General features: G+C 32.0%; 1 long non-coding RNA gene across 7 annotated transcripts; it reads left to right on the forward strand.

Annotated features, from left to right (window-relative positions):
- The first annotated feature begins 205 nt into the window (after window positions 1–205).
- Window positions 206–2,415, forward strand: LOC149988600 (uncharacterized). Of its 7 annotated transcripts, none has more exons than XR_016504313.1 (3): window positions 206–726; window positions 1,098–1,179; window positions 1,494–2,415. It is a non-coding gene; the product is annotated as an uncharacterized LOC149988600 (long non-coding RNA). The 7 variants fall into 7 exon arrangements; XR_016504311.1 differs by having other exon boundaries at window positions 212–726; window positions 1,098–1,330; XR_016504315.1 differs by lacking the exon at window positions 206–726 and adding an exon at window positions 733–883 and having other exon boundaries at window positions 1,098–1,252.
- Window positions 2,416–8,125: the final 5,710 nt, after the last annotated feature.

Below are 8,125 nucleotides of genomic sequence, written 5' to 3' on the forward strand. Positions count from 1 at the left end.
TTTATTTTATTAATAGTTCTTAAATATATATATATATATATATATATATATATCATTAAAAAATAAATAAATAAAAGATCAATAGAATAGAATAAAGAAGAAAAGAAGGTTAGAAGCAAATATATATATATATATATATATATATGAAATGATCAATAACGTGAGAGGCTGCTCCTGAATGGCAGCAACCTCCTAGTACATAGGGGTCCAGGCCGCCTTGGATCAGTCTCTCCTCTTTTTTTCAGTTTGAACTCCGATCACTCCGGATTTTCTTCCCGAGCGTGTTTCCTCTTCATTGTGTATTGTATGTGTGGTGGTGCTACGGTGTTTTTTTCTTCTTTTTTTTTTTTTTTTTTTTTTTGTCATAATTGACGTTGCCGGTGGCTCGAAAGAGGCGTCGAGTCAGCGCTATTGGCACACTGTTGGCAGCTGTGCTCGTGATCGATTCTTAAGGCGACGACGTCGTCTAAAACTGGTGGTTCGAGTTGCGATACGAAGAAGTTGGTGGTGATAGAGTCTGCATCAATAACGTGTTCTCGTTTTTTTTTTTTTTTTTTTTTCTTGTGAGCTGCGGCTAGAGCAGACAGCTTCAGTGGTTGGTCATTGTTTTTTTCCTTCCTGCGGCCGATGTTGGCTGCATCTTCTTCCCTGCTGCGGTACAGCAAAAAGGTTGAGATCATTGATCTTGTGGTACTGCAGTGGCGATCTCAGCTGGATATGCGGCAGGTAAGGCTGGTGTGCTAGTTCTCATCTTCTGTGGTGTGCGGTAGTGCCGAGTTTTTTGTTCCTAGAGAGCCTGTGGAAGCTCTTGTTGTCAACGTGATCTGGTCTCCGTTTTTCTTCAGTTTATCTATGGTTAAAGGCCGGCAATACGACATTTATGGTAAGTGTTGAAGGATGTAAGTGGTGCTGGTCGCACTGCGGTAGAATCACCAAGTGTGTAACGGTGTTGCATGATTCTGTTTCGTGCGTTGCTTTCTAGTGGCGCTTCTCGTCTTCTTGCTTGTGTTGGTGGTCCGGCGGCATTGAGAATTGTGCACGCTTCCCTATTGCTAATAATTAATTGTAGGCCTTGTCATGTTTGCCTGGTTCTGAAGGTTGAACGACTAGAGCCACCATTGCGTCGACGGGCAATTCCAATTTTTCTAGTGCAATTGCTATTGCAGCTAGTCCAGGCTGGTATTGTTCGACAAGCAGAGGCGAGGTGTTGGATTTTTGTGTTTCTTCTCCTTAGGTGAAGGGAAAAAGTGCGGTGCGTAGAGCTTGGAGGGGCGGAAGCAGTTGGCCGTTTGACGTCATTGCTCTATGTCCTTTTTATGGGAGCACTGCGGTGCAGTAGTCCCCCCTTGTTTTTTTTTTTTATCCTTCTGTACAACTACAAGGTGCTGTTGAGGCGCTGCGGTGTAACAGCTTGTTAGTCAACGTGGAAGCTTGGACTGCAACGGACTTTTTTCTCTATGGTGTTTTTTTTGACATCAGTGTGGCTGTGGCAGTGCTACGGTGGTGATCAAAGTGCAGTTCGGCTTGTTTTGTTCCAATTGGAACCCGTTCACGTTCATTGTGGTTGTGCGGAGCTTGGAAATCTTGCGTGATTTAAGAAAAAATCACAGCAAGAAGAGGTCACCTAGAGTTTCATTGAGTAGCACAATGGTTATGCTAGATTGAAGAGCTACTACAATTAATCGCTATTAATAGAAACTCTGATTTGCTCTAAATGTTTTAGTATTGTTTAAGGGTGTAGATCTGAAATTATGTTTGAATTTGTGCTCTCCTATGAATATCCAATGATGAGGATTATCTAATCATAATAGAATAAATTAGCATTGTGTTTACTCAGCTCTTGGAATTTTCAGGTCGGTAATCTTGTAGAGGGAGTTGGAAAGGGCATCACATATCTTGTTGTTTTTTTATGAACTTACGTAATACATAATAGAAGCAGATCAAAGCGATTGGAGCAGCCTTTCTTATTGATAGTAACTTCAAGCTGCAACAGCACGGTGGTGGAGGCACGGCGGCATGTTTTCCCAACAATGGTGGAATAAAGCTTTAGAAGGCAACATGGAGACTGACGTTACAAAGTCAGAATCAAAGAGAACAGGAGTGAGCTAGTGGCATTGCAGCTTGGCCATCTTTAGAGTCAAAATCTTTACTGCAGAGGCTGAAGAAGGCAATGCTGCAGAGGCAGAGAAGCTTGTCTCAAAACCAGTCAAGGCTACATCCTTGATCATCTTTGTAAGAATTCAAGCAAGATCAATTAGGTTGATGATATAGTACTAAATGAACCCAGTAAAGGTAGATGAACTAGGGTTAGAGTTGAACTAGGTTAGTTAGATGAATAATTGAATTGGATGAAATTGATTAAAGATGAATTCTGAAACCAAAATGAAGTATGTGAATGAAATTTTTATTCAAAGATGAATTTTCATTCATGGATGATTTTTAATTAATGGATGAATTTAAATTAAAATAAAATAATATTAATATTAATAAAATAGAATAAAGTTTTAAAAAAATTAATAATATATATACATATATAAAAAAATTAAAAACTAAAAGAAATTTTTTTTGTGGCATTAAATTGTTGAGTGATTTAATACTGTGAAGGTGAATTAGTTATAGACTTTTGACTTGATTGCTTAGATTATTTAAAAAGAATAGCCATTCTAATTCAATATATTACCACCTTTGAGTGATTTCTTAGTCTTTTTGAATGACATAAGAGTGTATTGAGATTTTCTTTTTTTGAAATTCATATCCTTGACAATTTAACAAGAGTCTTAACTCATTATTCTTGCCTTATTTTAAAAGTGAGTGGATTACTCCACTTCTATTGTTATATTGTGAAGGATGTGGATTACCCACCTTTAAACAAATTATTAAGTTTTTTAACAATAATTTTTTTCTTAAAAAGAATGGATTATCTATTTGTGTGGAAATTTTTATTTATTAAAAGTTGTAGATTATCTTCCTTTAATTTAACTTGTGGTTTTGTTTTATTTGAAATGGAAGAAAAAAATCATAGGTGCTACATTTGGTGGAAGTAAGAATAGATTTGCAACTATTTCAGATCTTTACAAACTTGTAAACATTCTTAAGGTAGAAATTTCATGCACCATTAATACCAACCATAGAAATACTAATCCTACGCCTACAAAAGAAGTTCATAATCTACATCAAGAAGTTGTATAATTAAAAGAGGCAAGTAGATTGACCTTATGACCAAATCTAAGAAGTTTTGCTACTACAAGTACAACGAGGATAAAGATTAGTATACCGGAGAAGTTTGATGGAACAAGATCAAAATTTTGAGGATTTTTGCAACAAATCAAGCTCTATTTAAGGTTGCATCCCTTACAATACCTTGATGGATTTACTAAAATTAGATTCATTTATATACTTTCTATGTGGAAGTACTCTCTCTTGATTTATACCTTTGATGAAAAAAGATTCACAATTCTTTTATGATTTGAATTTATTCTTAGATGTATATATGGCAACATTCAAAAAAAGTGATCAAAAAAGAATAGCAGAGATCAAGCTCATATCTTTAAGATAAAGATCACAGTTAGCCACTATATATGGTGTTGAATTCCAAAACCTCATTTATAACATGGAATAGAATGATAAAGCCCTTATTAATTAATTTTGATATAGATTGAAGAATAACATCAATGTATTGTTATTAATAATATCAAAAAAAAAAACTTTAAAATAATTTATTGCTCAAGCCATTACTTGTGACAATCGATTATTTGAAAGATGCTAAGAATAAAGACTTGATGTGAAAAAAACAAGTCAAGTAATGACGATAGCTCCTAAGTTTTCAAAAACTTGATCATTAAGGCTGAAACCAATGTAAATTGTTATAATATGTTTTAAATCCATCATGGAGCAAAAAAAGACTCAATATTGTTGAAAAGATTTTTACTTATATTATCAAAAAATTAAGCATATTATTCAATATTATCCAAAAAAATAATATAATTACAAAATAAGGAGTATAATTGCCAAAGAAGATAATATGTTAGAAAACGAGTTTCTTCAGTTATAATAAGGACTATGTGCCTAGAATCATGTGCAGCATCTAATAAAGGTTCTTTTCTTTCTTTAAATCCCTCTCTTTATTTTATAATAGATGTATGTTTAGGACCTAAACATGACAAAGTCTTTATATTATCAGATTCAGGAGTCTTAACATGTTTTATAAACAAAGACTTTGTTAAAAAATAAAAAAATCTTTTAATTAAGTAAATTAAATCTATACATGTAGAAGTCATAAATAATTATTTTTTATCTTTTAAAGATATTATCCATGAGATTGTTCCTTTAGATGTAGTAATTGAAGATTATAATAATATAATAATAATTAATATAATAAGATCTCTTTTTAATCTAATTATTTTAAGATTATTATATATAAAAATATATAACCCTCAAATAGATTAAATTTCTCATAATCTTAATTTTTTGGTAGTTTAATCTAAAATCTTATTAGTGAAGTAGAAATATATAAGTCTAATATATCCAAATCTTTACTGATAGTTGTGAGAATTTTTAAGCATGTTGCAAAAGAAAGATCATCTTTTGATATATATGCCATGTTTATTTTTGATAGTGAAAAGATGCCAAGTGGTATTTCTATCTAGTATTAAGATTTTAATGACGTTTTTGAAAAAAAAATTCAAATATTCTTATAGAACATTGATTTTATGATTGTTCAATTGATCTACAAGAAAAAATTCAATCACCATTCAGACCAATCTATAACTTATCATAATATGAATTGGTTTTATTAAAAGAATATATTGATAAAAACTTAGCTAGAAACTTCATATGCCATTCAAAATCTCGAGGATGAGCTTTTATCTTATTGGTAAAGAAAAAAGATGGATCTCCATGGAGATTTTTGTACAATCGTGGATCTATGACAAAGAGTTTACTATTGTGGATTCATTTCAAGAATGGAGTCATTATCTAAAAAGTGCCCTGATTCCAATCACGATATATACGGATCACAAGAACCTCAAGTATTTCATGTTGACACGTATTTTGAATCATTATTAAGCCCATTGGAGCATGTCTTTATTAATGTTTGATTTCAAGATCATTTATCGATCCAAAAAATAATAAGATTTATTAAATGATATTTTTAGCTATTTTTATCTTACAAAAAAGAAGGAGGTGTAGCTTTTGATCAACAAAAAATAATTTTCTTGAAATCAAAGCATTTTCATCTTCAAATAATATAATCAACATTGATTGTTAATTCAACCTTTGTCAAGCAAATTCAATCAAGTACGTTATTTGATCTTCTTACTCAAAGTATCAAAAACACTTTTTTTAAGTGTCATGATACTTCCAAGTTTGAATTTAAGAATAATCTATTATATTTGATGAACAATTATCTATTCCAAAAGGTGAAGCATGATTACGTGTTCTTCAAACTTATCATGACTTTTTAGTAGCTAGATATTTTAGATACAACAAGACTTTGGAACTAATATCTAGAGATTTTTGGTGGTTTCAAATGTGAAAAAAAATTAAAAAAAAATTATAATCATGTGATATTTTTTCAAGTTCAAAAATTCTTTGTCATCAATCTTGTCAACTTCTTCATCCATTATCTATTTCAAAACAACCATAGTCTTTTGTTTCTATAGATTTTATTATAGATCTTTAAATCTCAAGTTTGTATGATTCTATATTTGTAATAGTAGATCATTTTAACAAGATGGCATATTTTATACTATATACAAAATCTATTATACATGAAGAAATAGCTAAGTTTTTTCTTGCCAATATCTATTGCTATCATGGATTATCCAAAGATATTATATTAGATAAGAAAACTCGATTTGTATCAAGATTTTAGAAAATTCTTTTCAAGATTCTAAAGATGGATATAAAGCTCTCTTTGGTTTTTTATCTTCAAAGTAATAGACAAACAAAATGGATGAAACAAGTTTTGATATAGTATTTAAGGTGTATCATTAACTATCATCAAGATGATTGAACAATTCTTTTACTATTGGCATAGTTTACATACAATAATTTGATATATTTTTCTATTCAACAAATACATTTTTTTACCAATTATAGATATTATCTATGACTTGATACTTTTAATTTTTTAAAATTTGATAATCTTACAATAAAAGATTTAACAAATTATTTGTCAAAGCTACATGCAACATTAAAGGTGTAGTTAAAGGAAGTTCAAAAATGACAAAAAAATCAATGTAGATACCTATTACAAAGAACAATTATAATTCAACATAGATGATAAGGTATGATTAGTTCATCACAATATCAAGACTGCTCATCCTTGTGACAAGTTAGACTATCGTAAGCTTAGACCTTTTCTTATTTATAAATAAGTTAATCCTATTGATTATTGATTATTAATTACATCTATTCTAGTCTATGAAGATCTATCATATATTCTATATATTTCTTCTTGAGCCATATAAGACACTAAATATCTTAGAAAAAAGATAAATGCCACTTCTTCCTATAAAAATGGATGATGATTAAGAATTCAAAGTGGAAAAAGACTTAGATTCAAGGCGCCACCAAAATTAATACGAATATTTTATTCATTTGCACAGATATGATATTAGTAAATATACATGAAAACTAACAAAGAATCTTACAAATACAAAAAAGAATGTTAACGCTTTTCATCAATGACATTTATCAAAATCAAGTTGAAGAATAAAAAATCATTGTTATAAAAGAAACAAGATACAAAGAAGATAGCAATCTACCTTCTACCTTTGTTTGTAGCTTCTATGTATTTGTCGTGCTAAAAAGATGAAAAATCAAAAACCAATAGATTCAACTGAAGAGCTATCATTTGCTAAGTTCTCAAATGAAATATTGTAATTTTCACAACCTTCAAGGTGTCATAATCAAGATGAAGATCTTCAAGAATTGTCACAATTGCATTCATGCCTATGAAGATAATAATAGACCTCCATTACAATGCTTAGAGAATAGAATTGCACCTAGTAGATAGGATTGTAAAAAACATGAAAACAAAATATGTAGCTAGAAAGAATGCCTTCTATATTTGTACTTTGAGTAAATTATGTGGTTTAACAAAGAAGACAATTCAGCTTAAGTTAAGGGTCACCTTAAGCTAATTACTTATTACTTTTATGACATTATAACTGCATAATCTAGAGCTAGTCCAAGTACAAGACATGCATTAAGATATGTACTACTCCTCCTTGTTATCTCTCTCTTTTATTCTTATCAATACAATATGAAGAGGCTTTATATCAACAATGGGTAGTTATTTCTTAATCAAGCTTGAAAAGAATCTTTAAGGCAAGACTCTAGGTTAGAGCCAAACTAGAACGTGATCAACTAAAAGATGAGGGGTGAAACCTTCTTCCCTGGATGATTCACAAACCCTCTCTGAGAACCACAGCCAAAAATTTAGAGGAAAACACTATTTTTGGCTTTCGTTTCCAGCCTCTTCGGCATGGAGACATCCAGAATGAACAAGAGCTTTGGCGTGAAAATGCAGTGACTTACGAGCAAGACTAACATCGAAAAATCTCTCCCAAATTCATTCAAACGGTTATCACCCGTGATCAAGAGCATGAACGGAAATCATTAAATTCGAATTTGAAACAGCGGACCGTTTTGGACCAGATCTCTCCCGATTACCTGGACAATTACCCATCTCGGTGAGAGACAATGCCAGTTGTGTGAAAGCCGGCGCACACATCTCCGCCCAGCAAGTCGCCCGGACTCACATTCATCGACTATCTGAGGTGCTTCGACATGAATGCCAATCCTGACACGCACCGTATCACTGTAATTACCACAAGCAGTTGATGTTTCCAAACTCAGCCCAGGATTTATGAAAAGCATTCTCATTCAACACACCGAAGTACTGCTGCCCTGTCAGCTGGTATTCACCTTTCTTTCAATTGTGCCCTCGACCAGTCATGGCATGCATCGTTTCGTTTCGATGATCGATCCAACTACATGTCTTTCGTGGAATAACATGGTGCTACAGTTAATATTTTTTTTCAATTCGCATATGTTTAGCCCGACAAGCTTTGATAGCTTGCGTGAGAACAGGGCTTACGACTCTCTACACGATCATGGG

This window comes from Physcomitrium patens, chromosome 7 (assembly GCF_059467195.1).
Source record: "Physcomitrium patens ecotype Gransden chromosome 7, ASM5946719v1, whole genome shotgun sequence".
NCBI classification, from domain to species: Eukaryota; Viridiplantae; Streptophyta; class Bryopsida; order Funariales; family Funariaceae; genus Physcomitrium; species Physcomitrium patens.